The sequence below is a fragment of the Chiloscyllium plagiosum genome, chromosome 26, assembly GCF_004010195.1.
Source record: "Chiloscyllium plagiosum isolate BGI_BamShark_2017 chromosome 26, ASM401019v2, whole genome shotgun sequence".
In the NCBI taxonomy this organism is placed as follows: Eukaryota; Metazoa; Chordata; class Chondrichthyes; order Orectolobiformes; family Hemiscylliidae; genus Chiloscyllium; species Chiloscyllium plagiosum.
This window is the reverse complement of record NC_057735.1, coordinates 30,657,608-30,673,892: the sequence shown is the minus strand read 5'-3', so window position 1 is coordinate 30,673,892 and position 16,285 is coordinate 30,657,608.

The following is a 16,285-nucleotide window of genomic DNA, read 5'->3' as shown; positions in this document are numbered from 1 at the left end:
TGAAAAGCAGAAGCTTGAATCAGATGTAACAGTTTTAAAATTGAGTAAATGTAACTACAAAGACATGATGGAGGAGTTGGCCAGAGTTGATTGGAAGGGGAGCCTAACAGGGAAGACTGTGGAGCAGCAATAGAGGAGGTAATACAGGAGGCACAGCAGAAAGGCAACTGCGGTTGAGAAGGAAAGTCAGGGACAGCATTAAAGCAAAAGAAAGAGCATACCATGCGGTGAAGATTAGTGAGAATCCAGAGGACCAGGAAACCTGTAAAAACCAACAGAGGATAACTAAAAAAAAAGCGATAAGGGGGTGAAGAAGTTGAAATATGAAAGCAAGTTAGTAATATAAAAGAAGATTGTAAGATTTTTTTTTAAATATGTAAAAGGTAAGAGAGGGGGGCAAAAGTGGACATTGTACCACTAGAAGATGAGATTGGAGAAATAGTAATGAGGAACAACAAAATGGCAGAGGGACTGAATAGTGTTTTTCATCAGTCTTTACAGTGGAAGAGACCAGAAACATATCAGAACTCCAAGAGAGTCAGGAGACAGGGGTGAGTATAATGGCTATCATTAAGGAAGATTTGTTGTGGAAACTGAAAAGTCTGAAGCTGGATAAATCACCCAGACCAGATGGATTACACCCCAGAGTTCAGAAGGATGGAGCTAATGAGATTGTATGGTGATCTTTCAGGAATCAATGAAGTCAGGGAGGGTCTCAGAGTATTGGAAGATGGCTAATACAACATCCCTGTTTAAGAAAGGAGAGAAGCAGAAGATGGAAAATTATAGGCTGGTTAGCCTGACCTCAGTTATTGTCAAGATATTAAAGTCCTTTTTAAGGATGAGTTTGTAAAGTACTTGGAAGTGCATACTAAAATAGGGCTAAGTCAGCACAGCTTCACCAAGGGGAAGTTGTACCTGAAAAATCTGTTAAAGTTGTTTGAGGAGGTAATAAGCAAGTTAGACCAAAGAGAGCTAGTGGATCTGATCTATTTGGATTTCCAGACGACTTTGACAAGGTGCTGCATAGGAGGCTGCAAAATAAGATAAGAATCCATTGTGTTAGGGACAAGGTACTGGCATGGGATAGAGAATTGACTGACTGGCAAAAAGCAGAGAGTAAGAATAAAGGTATCTTTTTCAGGATGACGAGTGGAGTTTGACTGTTAGTGTTGGGACCACAACAATTCACATTATACACGAAGATCTGAATGAAAGAACTGAGGCCATTCTTCTGAGGAATGGTCGTGGAACCTGAAATGTTAACTCTGATTCCTCTTCACAGATGTTGCCAGACCTGCTGAGCTTTTCCAGCAACCTCTGTTTTATATCTGAGGCTATTCTTGCCCAGTTTGCAGATTACACAAAGGTGGATGGAAGGATAAGAAGTGTTAAGGATGCCGGAAGGCTGCAGACGGACTTGGACTGGCAAAAACAGTGGGCAAAGGAATGGCTGAGGGAATACAAGGTGGAAAAGTGTGGGGTTATGCACTTTGGTAGGGAGAATAGATCATAAATTATTTTCTAAATGGAGAAAAATTTTGGAAATCTGAAACACAAAGGAACAGAGAAGTACCAGTTCAGGATTCTCTTTAGATTAACATGCAGGTTCAATTGGCAGTTAGAAAGGCAAATACAATGACAACATTCATTTCAAGAGGACTAGAATGCAAAAGCATAGACGTACCGCTGAGGTTGTACCAAGCTTTGGTCAGACCGCATTCAGAATATCATGAGCAGGCTGGGCCCCATATCTAAAGGAAGATGTGTTGACCTTGGAGCGGACCCAAAGGAGGTTTACAGCAATGATCCCTGGAGATGAAGGGCTTGTCATATGAGGAGTGGTTGAGGACTCTGGGTCTGCATTCAATAGAATTTATAAAGATGAGGAATCTGATTCAAACTCACAGAATATTGACAGGCCTGAATAGTGTACATGAAGGAGGTGTTTGCAGCAGCAGCAGAGACAATGACCTGAGGGCCGAGTCTCAGATTGAAGGGATGACCCTTTAGAACTGAGATGAGAAGGAATGTCTTCAACCAGAGGGTGGCGAATATGTGGAACTCATCACCGCAAAAGGTTATGAAGACCAACTCATTGAGTATATTTAAGACAGAGATAGATAGGTTCTTGATTAGTAAGGGGGTCAAGGGTTTTGGGAGAAGGCAGCAGAATGAAGTTGAGAAACATCAGCTACAATCGAATGGTGGAGCAGATTTAATAGGCTGAATGGCCTAATTCTGCTCCTCTATCTTATAGTTTTATAGTTTTATGGCAATATATCCAATATTTTACAGGACTAGATGGCATCATGTGTCACATGTATGACACATGTGATAACACGCTGAAGTTACCCTGATCCTTGATATGAGATTACATCATGTCTTGAAACGTTTACAAGCAACAGACATTATGCTGAATGACAAATGTGATTTTGTTCAAGTATTTCATTGCATTTTCAATCACATTATCAGCAAAGTAAGATCCGAGCTGATCCTCTGAAAAACAAAATGATCACAGACTTCCTGACTCCAACATCAGTGTGCAATCTGCAACAGCTTCTGACTGTAGTGAATTGGCTACCTCACCTCACCTCTGTGACAGAACCCTTGAGAAATCTCCAAAGGAAATCGTAAACTTGGTCTTGGGATCTACAGCAATAGGTGGCTTTTCAAAAAATTAAGGGTATGCTGACTGACCCCCATTGTTGTCTTAGGTCATTGCAATCTATCATATTCCACTTTTTATATCAGTAGTGTCTCAGTCATAGGCTAGGGGAAGTTCTTTCTCAAGAACAGCCGGAAGGATATCAAAAACATTTTAAAAACTCTGTTGGAGTGAAAGGCAAGGCTGGTAAGATTAGGGAATAAGGATAAATAAAGATATTATAGTTCTCGTCAATAACAAAAAAACCCTCATATATTAGATATAGAAACTGGGATCAACTGAATCTCTTGAAGAGTATAAAGAATGTGGGGGCATTCTTAAGAAGTAAACTCAGGAAGGAAAAGAGGGGATATGAGATAGCCTTGGCAGATTAGGTTAAAGGTAATCCAGAAAGATTCTACAAGTACATTAAGAGCAAGAGAGCAACTGTAGAGAGTAGGATCCCTCAAAGACAATGAGGCCATCTTTGTGTTGAACTTCAAGAGACGAAAAAAATATGAAATGAATATTTTGTGTCAGTTTCTAGTTGAGAAAGAAATGGAGTTTAGAGAACTCGGAAATAAATATTGATATTTTGAAAACAGTTTGAAGTGTTGGAGGTCTTAGAGAACATAAAGACGGATAAATTACCACGACCTGATCAAGTGTCTCCCAGGACTTTATGGGAAGTTAGGGAGGAAATTGAAGGGCCCCTAGTTGTATCATCTATAAACATGATTGGAGTGCTATTGTTTAAGACAGGCTGTAAGGAAAAGCCTACAAACTACCAATCTGTGAGTCTCACTTTGGTGGTGGGCACTTTGTTGGAAGTATTTCTGAAAGTTAAAATTTACATGTGTCTGGAGAAACAAGGACTGAGTAGGGATAGTCAGCATGGTTTTGTATATGGAAGAGCATATCTCACAAACTTGATTGAGTTTTTTAATGAAGTAACCAAACTGATTAATGAGGGCAGAGCAGTAGACATTGTTTACTTGGACTTCAGTAAAGCCTTTGATAATGTTCTGCTTGGTAGACTAATTAGATCACATGAAATTCTGGTGAGCTTGCCAGTTGGATACAAAATTGGTTTTATGATAGGAAACAGAGGGTATGGGTGGAGGATTGTTTATGAACTGGAAGCCTGTGATCAGGGATATTCTATAGCAATCCATACTGGATCTACTTTTGTTTGTCATTTATATAAATGATTTAGTTGAGAATATAGGAGGCATGTTTAGTAAGTTTACAGATGACACAAAATTAATGGTATAGTGGACAGTAAAGAAAGTTATTTAAGATTATAAAGAGACCTTGATCAGTTGGGTCAATGGGCTGAGGAGTGGCAGATGGAATATAATTTAGATAAATGTGAGATATTGCAATTTGGAAATACAAACAAGGACAAGACATATACAATTAATGGTAGGGCCCTGGGTGGTGTTGTAGAACAGAGAGATCTAGGGGTTCAGGTCTGTAATTCTTTGATATTTGCATCACAGTTTAGACTGTGGTTAAGCAGGTATTTAGCACGTTTGTGTTCATTGCTCAGATCTTTGAGTATAGGTGATGGAATGTCATATTGAATTTGTACAAGATGTTGGTGAAGCCGCTTCTGGAATATAATGTCCAGTTCTGGTCTCCCTGTGAAAGGAAGGATATTATAAAACTGGAGAGAATTCAGAAAAGGTTTACCAAGATGTTGCCAGGAATAGAGGGTTTGAGTCTATTCCAAAATGAGATTGGAACAGTGGGGAGTTTTTTCACTGGAGCATAGGAGATTGAGGGATGACCTTATTGAAGTTCATAAAATTATGAGGGGCATGGAGAAGGTGAATGATAAAGGTCATTTCCCTAGGGTGGGGGAGTTCAAAACAAGGGGGCATATTTTTAAGGTGAGAGGCAAAAGATTTAAAAAGGACATGAAGGACAACATTTTTCCACAGTAGGTAGTTCATGTGTGGAATGAACTGCCAGAAAAAACGATGGATGCAAGTACAGTTACAAGGTTTAAAAGACATTTGGATAAGTTCATAAATAGGATAGGTTTGGGGGGATATTGGTTAATCACATGCAGCTGGGACTAGTTGAGTTTGGGAATATGATCGGCATGTGCTGGTTGGAGGGGTCTGTTTCTATGCTATATGACTTTATGACTCTATGACATATATATAGTTTAAGATCATTATTGCATATGGAAACCTGATATTATGTAATTGAAGAAAAAGGGCTTTAATAGTTACATGGCTTTATGAAAATGTTTCTCCCTACATTCTGGATCTCAAAGTCATGACTGAGTCTGATCATAAGTCTTTAGTCTCCTTGATGGATGTTAAAGAATGAGCAAAATTGTCTCTTCCTGAACAATGTTTTCACTTCAGACTTCTGGAACTCCCATACAAGAGTCAATAAGTCCATCAGATAATGGAAGATGCTCTTCCCAGAGTCAGGATTGATGTAATCAGATGTGATGACAATATATTTGGGGCAAAAATACTTCCTCAGACTTAGGCAAGGGTATTATTCTGACCACTCTCAAGAAACAAACTTAACCTCATCATGGACGAACTAAAGAAGGATTCTGAGTGCATTATTGTGCACACATATTAAACCCGAGAATAGCCTGGAGCTCACACCATGCATGAGGACTTACTTTAAATGCAAGCAACGCTTCTCAGATGATTTGTCACCATACGAGGTAACATTTTCAATGAGCCTCTAGATGAAGTAAAGGTGATATGGCCCACTTTCTCTTTATGTGTTTATGTTTCTTAGGTTGGTGGTGTCATTTCCTATGGTGATGTTATTTCCTGTTCTTTTTCTCAGGGGGGTGGCAAACCTACATCCAGAACCTCAACCTGAGCTACAAATCTTCTCAAAACTCGCTAATGCTTCTCAGTTGCAGAGAATTGACTGTTTTGTCACAATTGACAGTTGATTTCTCATCCGTTGTGAAACGACAGTCTTCAGTAGTTTCACCAAGGGCACTTCAGCAAATTAAGTGCAGTGTAAGAGTTTCCAAGGCTGTTTGGAGATCTGAATATAGTTAGACAGCCTTATCATTAGTTGTAACACATCTGCCATGCACAGTAATGAACAGTGGGAGACTGTCCTTCCTATTGAGTTTCATGGCAGACCTTGGACCTGTTTGGCACAAACCTATTCAATTGTGAATATCATTCTTACCTTATCATGGTCGATTACTATTCAAGTTGTAAGAGCTCTATGCGAGACCTATACTACTCATAGTATCTCGTATGTTGTTGTTTTGTGCAGTGGCCCTCATTTGCTAATGCGCTTGCAATGACATTGGACTTTTAACATTTCAAAGTTTACCTATACACCCTCAGTCTAATGGAGAAGCAGGATGAGCAGTTCAGACACTGGAAACTCTTATGGAAGAAAAATCAATCTTTTCTGCTGCTTTGTTAATTTACTGGTCCACTCCGCTCTCCTCAGAGCTGTCGCTGTCTGAATTGCTGATGGGCTACAGATTAAAAACACAGCTTTCTACATTTGCCAAAAAACTTGATTAAAAGAGATAAAAGTAGGGTGATTCAGATTGTTTCTCAAAAAGAATGCCTATCCCAGAGTATGAAGATGCAGAGTCACAATGAACTGGTACACTGAACCATTGCCTACATTGTGAAATGGAATGCTGATCTGGTTCAGATTCCTTCAGATGAAGGGTACTGTCAGACAGCAACTGAATGGGCCAACTGTCTAAACTATTTAAACATAACTGAAGGTCCCATCTGTTCCAAATGTTGTCACCTCATCTCATTGCACCAGCCTTTCCAGTTATCATCCTTACAAAAGGAGCCATATTCTCAACTAGAGAAAAGTCAGACACCACCCATGGTGTACTGTAAAACACCAATACTTCTGATGGATCCTGAGTTTTGTAGCACTCAATCAAGGTATTTGTCAGGCCACCAGATCAATTGAATCCCTGATGTTAGAAAAGACAGCAGTGAGCAAGCGAAATCATGAACTTGACCACAAGTGTTTCTATAATTGCCATAGGTATCCCTACAGTGCAGAAAGTATCGAGTCTGCATTGACCCTCCAAGAAACATCCCACATTTATCATGGTTAATCCACCTAGCCTACACATTCCTGGACATTACAGAGCAATTTAGCATGACTTATCCGCCTAACCTGCATCTTTGGACTGTGTGAGGAAACCAGAGCACCCAGAGGAAGCCCACATAGACATTGGGAGAACGTGCAACCTCCACTGGTATAGTTACTCAGGCTGAAATCAAACCCAGGTCCCTGGTGCTTTAAGGCAGCAGCACTAACCACTATGCCATCGTGCCATACCTGAACATGAATTTCCCTGTTCTATTTCTTGAGGTAGATGAACGAAGGGAGGAGCAGGAAAATAAGGACAAAATGTACCATAAGCTTCATAGGATGAAGTAATCTAGGTAGCTAATTTGAGAATGTACATAAATCTAAATCAATAGTTATGACTAGGGGAGAAAAGCTCAGGTAAAAGCAAATTACTGCGGATGCTGGAATCTGAAATCAAAAGAGAAAATGCTCTTTTCTCTCCTTACAGATGCTGCCAGACCTGCTGAGATTTTCCGAGCAAAGCTCAGGGATGGGTTTGTTATGAAAGAGTTTCAGAATCCTGAAGCAACTTTGAGATAATATCAAGAAGGTGTACACAATTGAGCACATATACCCCAGTGCAAGTGGAGTTAGACCATTCAAGGAATAGTGAGAGACTTGAGAGCACATGGAAGTGAGCACACAAAGAAAATAGTTTAATGCTGAATAATGTAGCCATGAACCATAGCAGTATGATTAAGATACATAGCAGTACTTAGTATTAATGGACAATATATAGTGTTCCATTGAAGTCTAATCTTGAAGACCATCCTTGACTTTACTTTCCCTCCACCAATCTGCCTTGAATCCATCTCTCAGTGTGACATCAAACTACATTTAAAAAGAAGCAATAGATGCTGGCCTTGCCAGTGACACCTATAACCTGGAACTTAATTTTTAAGATGTGAAAATGTGTTACCATGGAGTAGTTATGTAATTGGAGCTAGTCCTAGATTTGAAGCTATTAACCAGATTGTGAATCAGTTCTGGTTAAACCATAGAAATGACCAGGAGTAAGGATAGCTCAGAGGCTCATGAATGGAGTTTATGGTGGATACCAAAGACAATAGCTTCAACTTTTCAAATATTTAGCAAGAAGAAATCTCCACTCATTTAGCACCATATGTTGGAGAAGCAGTATAATCAGTAAAAATGCATACTGACAAATTCAGAATAATTGTTTTTACTGTAAATTGGTAAAAATGAGGAACTTGCAACAACTGGAATTATTAAGTTGTATATAACATATGCATTTAAGCAAAAACAAGATAAGTGCATTTCAGGAAAAAAAACGAATTGAAGCATGTGTTGATTAGGTGAGATAAAGTAAGTGATTAGGAGGAAGTTCCTGAGGAGCACACACACTGACATAAATTGGTTAGATTGAATGAGTAGCTTTTGTGCTGTGAATGCAATACAAAAAAAAATTCAATAATTTCTGCTTTCTGGGCTTCACCATTTCATTTGTCCACCTTTTTTACTGTATTACATTTAACAGCTACAACTCTAAATATTAAGTTATATTAGACTGGTTCTATCTTTTGATTTTCTTTCAGTCTTCATGCGACAAGCAACTAAGAACATCAACAAGAGATGGCACACTGGTGAGAGTTCAGTGACAGATGATGTGAAGGATAATCAAGAACAACTTCTAGATGACAGGATGGCTTGAAATAATGTAATCCAGGATTGCTATAATAAAGTCCATGAAAAACTCACTGAAGTTCTTCTAGCAAATTGAAACAGAACACATGCCTGACTGTATGTGACCTTCATTTACATGACCCAATACTCGACAAATTCAGCCTGTGGTCTGACTTAATCAAAAATTTGTATAGTTTATGGAGTATAGCATTAATTAGTGCAGATAGACAAAGAAACAATAAAAACTTTGCTGCACTATTTGTAATTTCCAACACAGTACTTTCCACTTTTTCTTTCAGTGATCTATTTCCTACTCATCTGCGTGACTTGAGTGTCCTATTTTCAGAATTAAGAGTGAACTGATTGTTCCTGCTCAGTAAACTGTCCTGGACTCTCAATGGCAAATTCCTCATTAGACTTTGGTATCAGGGAGAACTAGATCCCAGCTACTGCTCTCCATGTCTACCAGTACCCCATGGGACTCTGGGTACTTCAGGAAATCTCTTTATTGATAGCCAGCAGCACATGGGTATGCTTCTGACTGGTATTATCCAAGGAGTTGGTGCCTGCTGTTTCACTGCATTCGTCGAACCACAGAATATTGTTGTGAAGCATAAAATGGACTACCTAGTTCAATAGATTATTACACTTTCAAATTGATCTAAACTACAAATTATAATTTCTGGTTAGCCACAGAAGGTATGGGTTGCTGGATATCACCCCTTCTAATAGGACATTTCTCAATGTCTATTTCTGATAGCTCTTTCTACCAAGGCAGCAGATAGTGACTGGACATCATTCTAAAAGGTTTCACAATTATAAATGGTGGATTCCCTGACAATACTCACACAATGAGCTGTTCATGTGTGCTCAATGCTTTACAAATTGAGGAACCAAAAATTCCTCAGCCAAAGGTATATTTTGCCAGATCCTCTAATTCTCAATCACAATCTCCTCATGTTCCCATGTTCTACCATCTTGACAGCTAAAATGGGATTCTCCATCTGGGTCAGGTCTCAATGTCAGAATCAAATGTAAGACCTCCTGAATTGAATGGGTAGATTTCTGGTGAAAACAGAGGGTAGCTTCCACAGGTCCCTTAATTACCTCAACTGAATATCTGCCACTGACATTGTCTTCTTGTAAATGACTTGGGTACAACAATGGGCTGGCAAACTGGCCTGACAGCCTGTGGTGTTCAACTCTTGACCTGCCTGCCTCTTCTCCTGACCTCATTGGATATTGAACATTCTGCCCCTATTGCACACTGTGATGTTGTTTAGTGACTTTGGGCACAGTTGCATATGCAGCTCTATGCAATTCAATCAGACCTGGTGTCAGCAAGATCTCTCCTTTAAGAATTAAGAGCAAAGGTGGATGAATGAGTCAACCATGTATCACATGTATATGACTGAGCTAAAGCAATATTGGTTGAACACTGAAAACTCATTATGGTGTCTGAACATCTTTTCCATATTTCATTGAATGATATTTAAAATAATGCTGCACTTAAATAACATTGAGTCACTTCTGTTCTGAAAATTTACATGAAGAAAATTTATGTAAAAGTATTAGTACAGATATTTTTTATCACTGCATTTCATTGCCCTAACTCTTTGGTACATCATCTTTTCAATACATTAGTAACACAAATTACTTTGATGCAATTCAAAACAGCATTAAAATTATAAATGTTGATTTTGTAGTGATCTATTAAGTGGAACTCCAAATACAGTTGTATAATTTTTTTGCTGAGGAATCCCTAAAATGTAATACTGATGCTTTATTCTTGTGCAAGAGGCATTTTGAATGCAGAGCTCAAGAATACAGATTCACAATACAATTAAGACCTGTCTCAGACACCTTCACATTTGCTCAGTTCTGCTGAGGAAAAAGCTCTCAGTTTGTAGCACTGCAATCCTGCTTTAATATTTGGTCCTAATTATGGATAGGTTGAAATAAATCTTAATGCTGTCTGCAATTTGCTTATGAAAACTGAGATGCAAATTCCACATGGCGTGTAATTATCCCTGGAACACTTCCTAATTAATATATTCATTGGGAGAGACAGGGCTGTCACTACAGTTTTAATCATCACCATGTCTGTAATGAAAAAAAAAATCAGGTGCAGCCCAAGCATAGATACAGATATAAACAGACTCCACAATCATAAGGAAAGTACCATTGTGCTATGCAAATAACCTCTACATTCATATACCCAAGGGATTATGGGGGCCATGATGCATAACCATAACAAGGTATTGCAGTATGAGAAAGAATAATGAAGTTTATCTTCAAAAATCAAAAGGGAGCTGATTTTCTGCAATCTCAAAAGGTGGAAATTAGAGTAAATGCACAACTGGCAGTGACTGGAAACAACTTATGGAAATTGAATTTGTTTTGTTCACGTCTGAGGTTTTATTTTAAAGTTCTTACTGTGCCTCACTGTCTGAAAATGGAAGAGGTATTTTTTTTTGAGGAACATTAAAAAATTTCAAACTTTTTTTGTAGCCTATGCATTGAAGGTTTGCAGATTTAACAATGTAACTGATGTTTTATATTTTCTGTCATCGTATCATAGTGAGTGACATCACTCGACGCAACTGACATATTCATATGAGATAGCTCAATATATATAGCTTTCAGAGTGCTGCTCCTTCATCAGGTGGTTCGGAATGCTAGTGCTTCCAAACAAACCTGTTGGACTAAAACCTGGTGTTATGTGATTTTTAACTTTTTAACTTTGTACACTCCAGTCCAACACCTGCACCTGTTCTTGATTTTGTCTGATGCCATGCTAAATGGTAGACCTAGAGATTGATTTTTTCTGTATTGTCTGTGATCTCTTTATGTCCAGTATGTATAATACATTACGAACTTTGAAAATTAATACGTGAAGTAGCATTTAATTGACTAACCAGCAATTTTGACATAAATAAGGTAAAAGTGAGAGTTGCAGCATTGTTATGGAGTTGATTGAGTGACAGAAAACAAGGTAGAAGTAAATATTTGGCCTTTGATATAGCATGAGTTTCCCGGAGGTTCACACTGGGACCACTGGCAAAACATATGAATGACTTAGATTTGGTTATGCAGTGCACAGTTTCAAAATTTGCAGAGGACATAAAACTTAGAAGTATTGAGAACTTTGGGAAGGTTAGTGATAGATTCCAAGGGGACGCAGGCAGAATAATAGAATGGGAAGAGATCCGAGGGTCGAAATTTACCTCTGAAGATTGATGAAAAGAAATACAAAAAAAAGGGACATAGTTCCACATCCGGTGCAGGAACATAGACACCTGGGAAGATATTTTTGCATCAATCATTAAAAAGTAATAAGGCAGTTTGAGAAAGTTGTTTAAAAAGTAGAACTATAGAGTACTAGCAAAGTCATTATGACAAATGTTTATAAACTCTGATTTGGCCTTAATGGGAAAATTGAGCGGAACTTTTAATGCCATCCTGAAGTTTTAGAAAGACCTGAGGGTAATGTTAATCAAGCTAGATGTCTAAATTCAGATTCTTGACAGTGAGTTATAGTTTTGGTATCAAGTTTCAGAAGCTTTCATGTAGGTTGGTTTTCCTGACATCAGAAAGGATTTATTTTCCATTCATTAACATGTCATGAATAGTTACTAACATCCCTGCCCATTGGAATTTAATTCATAGTCAAAACCTTGTTGAAAATTGTGGAATATATGAGGAATGTAATTGCTGGGATGGGTATCTTCCTTGCAAGAACTTATTTCATCAGTAGGAGAAAGTGAGGACTGCAGATGCTGGAGATCAGAGCTGAAACTGTGTTGCTGGAACCTGCTGTGCTTTTCCAGCAACACATTTTCAGCTCTTATTTCACCAGTAGGCTGGTTCTTTCATAACCAAGGTATTGTTTCACTTAATCATTTAAAGCATTTAAAGTATAAAAGATGCAGACTGCCCAGATCATGAAAATTCTTGAAAAATCACTTTCATTACTGCTCCTGCGAGGCTTTTGTTTTTGTTGTTGTTGTATTCTGGTTCAGGTGTAGGAGATCCAGATGACCCAGTCTGCTCACTTAAGGCACACTGACTGACACCAGCAAAGCTAACCAAGGCATACCTGAGAACTTAAATACAAAGGGGATACAATACAAAATGGGTTTAACAGAAAAGTTACAGATCAAGGTAGACGGATATATTATGGCTTTAAGAGGTATATTTGTCTTGTTTTCTTTTAAGCAGAGATTGTAAGGCAGAGTAACCAAGCTGTCTAGTGAAAACTCATAAAGTAAACAGCTTGTGAGCCCTTGTTTTTTTTAAAGTTGCCAGTAGAAGCAGCCTGAATGGATGTGGTCAAACTCCCACAGGACAAGGAATTTTAGTTTTAGCTTTCAGCAGTTGTTGCTGGGGTCTCAGCAGGGTTTGAAAGCTGCAGTACATTTCTCCTTGCTACACACTCTAGAGTTTTCTCTTGGTGTCTTCCTGCTGCTGGAGTTGCATGTGAGACACTATTTTTCTGAACTTAGCTTTTGTCAAGGGTGTGTTTATGGGATGTCACGATATTGGAATGGTTACTTTTTAGAAGTAAAATCACCTATTATTCTGTTAATTTTTTGAGTAGAGTTACATTACTCCAAATTCTTCTTTCTTTGTTGAATTTTAATTGTATTATAATAATAAAGTGTGTTTTGCTTCAAATATATTAGTTTGACTAATAGAATTGCATCTGGACACAATGCCTTGCACTTATCTTTAAAATAGAAAATAGGTTAAGGTCTAGGCAATCTCCTTAATATATTTTGAGGGGTATGGTCTAGTCAGGTACTAAACAAAAAAGGCATATTTGTTTAGTGTGCTAGAAGAAATCCTGGGGTGGGCAACTTGGAGGCAGAGTTCAAAATGACATTATATGACACAGTGATATGATTTTGAACTGTACACTGATGCTCTGTCTGCCACTGTCATGCTGTGATACTTACGTTAGCTTCTATACCATATTGATGAGTCGAGTTACATTGAATGAAGAATGAAATGAACTTGTAATACAGCATCTGGTATCACAGGCAATTATAATTCTGAACTCAAGATAAGCAGTTTGGATGTACATTGCATTCTTCCCTCAGCATGTCATGCTATCAGAGAACAGAGCTCAGTAAATTGGAGACTGAGAACCTTATATTATTTTGTCATATTCTGTTATATGCTGATGACATCTTGAGAATGTCCCTTAAAGGTATTATGAGATTTTTAGGAACATGTAGATCTTACTGGAACTTTGTACAATAGCTGTACCTTTAACACTTGAATTTACATGTCGGTACTGCAATGTCATTGTGCCACAGTACAGAATTACAATTAATTTTATCCCTTGAGATTATCCTTTTTTTAGGTTTTACCAAGGAGTGCGACTTGTTGAGGTAGGTACATAACTTTTAGAATACGTGGTGATAACGCATTGGCATAAGCTCCCGCATCATTTTTCACTTCTACGATGTATCGACTTCTCTTTGAGGGTCATATGATGTCAATGTTATAGTGTGGTGAGTGAAGTTAATAATAAGAAATCTTCCAAAAATTGCTTTTTGATTTGTTGGCTGTTCACTTCATTCATATGTTTGCATGCATCTGGAGGATTTTCCATGCTGACAGAGTTGGTTACCAAGACTTTTCTTCGCAAGGCCTGGTTTGACTTTTGAACTGGAGTTACATTGAGTGTGTGCCTTTTGGTGGTATGTGAGTAACATTTGCAGATGTGAAAAAGCACCAGACAACTTCGTGATGGTAGCAATTTTGTGGTGCACATCCATAACACTGAATTGATGTTAGCCTGCCACAATAGCTTCATGTTGGTATCCATCTCCAGCAAGGTGTCAATGCTATGACCCTTTACCTTGCCTAGAAAACATTTATGGAAAACTTTGACAAGAGTAGCTCATTTGATTAGCTTCTCCGTGAGTTCTTCTTCTGAGACATCACACTCATACCCTTGGCTGTATCATGCGATGACAAAGTCATCGATAGACACTTGGAATTTCTGACTGTGCAATATGAATTGGAGTCTATTAATGTAGAAGATGATTCAGGCATTGAGCTTGTCTCAAGTACTCAACAAATTTTCTCTGGATCATTTTTATCATCCTTTGAAAGACTGAATGTATTTATTTGGTGAAGCCCCTCATTGCCAATGACAAGTAATATTTTAAAATATCTCCTCTTGGGATAATCTTGGACTTGATCTGTGATGTAAATCAGCAAATTTGGCTTAAAAAAATCTAAGTTGGTGGGGAGGTCACTCAATGTCCAACCTACAGTCAACTGTTTGCCATGTTGAAATTCTGCTGCTTTATGTTTTATTGAAGTAAAATGGAAGGCTTAGTTGTTGCTTTTTGTTACTTGTTTTTTTCTTTTCTGTCCTTTTATTTTTCCTTTTTTTGCTTATATTTTACTTTATTTTCGTACATGTAGTCTCTTTTAAGAAGCTTTGCTGAATGTGTCTTTAAGACACTTAAAAATCTGTAATGGTTGATTTCAACCGCTAGAGGGAAATCACACTAAAAAGGAGTGATGACATCACAGCAGCTCTTGCACCAATTTGAAGGAGACAAAATGGTGGAATCAATAGATTACTGCGTCAAGGTAAGTGTCCATAGGGTAGAAAATCACTTTTAAAATTCTTAAAATGCTGTTTACTTGAATAGAAGGAACTATAGTTAACTCAGAATTACAACATCTAGGGTTGAGCCTGTAAGTGGCAAGTAAAATTTGTGCCACGCAAATGCCAAGCAATGACGATCTCCAACAACAAAAGAACTAACCGTCACCCTTTGACATTCAATGGCATTACTCTCACTATCAACTTTGACCAGAAACTGAACTGGATTTGTCATGTAAACACAGTGGCTACAAGAGGAGGCCAGACGCTAATAATACTGCAGTGAGGATCTCACCTCCTGACTCCCAAAGCCTGTCCATTATCTAAAAGGTAGAATTCAGAAGTGTAATAGAATACTCCCCACTTTCCTGGATTGGGCAACTCCAACAATATTCAAGAACTGTGACATCATTCAGGACAAAACGGTCCATTTGATGGGCATCACATCCATAAACATCCATTCTGTCTATCACTGACACATAGTAGCAGAAGTATGTACTATTTACAAGATGTACTACAGAAATTCATCAAAAGTCTTTAAACAGTATCTTACAAACCCACAATCACTACCATCCAGAACAATATGATGTGAGGAATGTTAGTTCATAAATGATCCTATTGAATGGCATAGCAGGCTAGAGAGGTAAAACAGCCTACTCCTGTTCCTATTTCCTCTGCTTTTATGTTTCAATGAATGCATCAGAACTATGGGTGCAACAACACCTGTACATTTCCCCCCCAGCCACTCACCACCCTGACTTCAATGTGGTTGAGTCAAAACCCATAAGACCATAAGAAATATTAATAGGAGTAGGCCATTTGACCCCTCGATTCTGCTCTGCCATTCAACGGGATCATAGCTGATCTGACACTCCTCATGTCCATTTTCATGCTCTTGCCCTGCAACTCTTGATTCCCCTACTGATCACAAATCTGCATCAGTATTAAATATGCACAAGGACTTTGCCCCCATAGCTCTCTGTGGCAAGGAGTTCCAAAGACTCATAACCCTTTGAAAGAAGAAATTTCTCCTTATCTCAGTCTTAAATTGGCACCGCTCGGTTCTGAGAATATGCCCTCTGGTCCGAAAATCTCACATAAGAGGAAACATCCTTTCAGCATTAACTCTGCTGACCCCTTAAGAATCCTAAGATTTAATGCGATTGCTTTCATTCTTCTAAATTCCAATGGAAAAAGTCCTGGAATTCCTTCCCTAACAGCATTGTAAGTCTACTACTGTATAT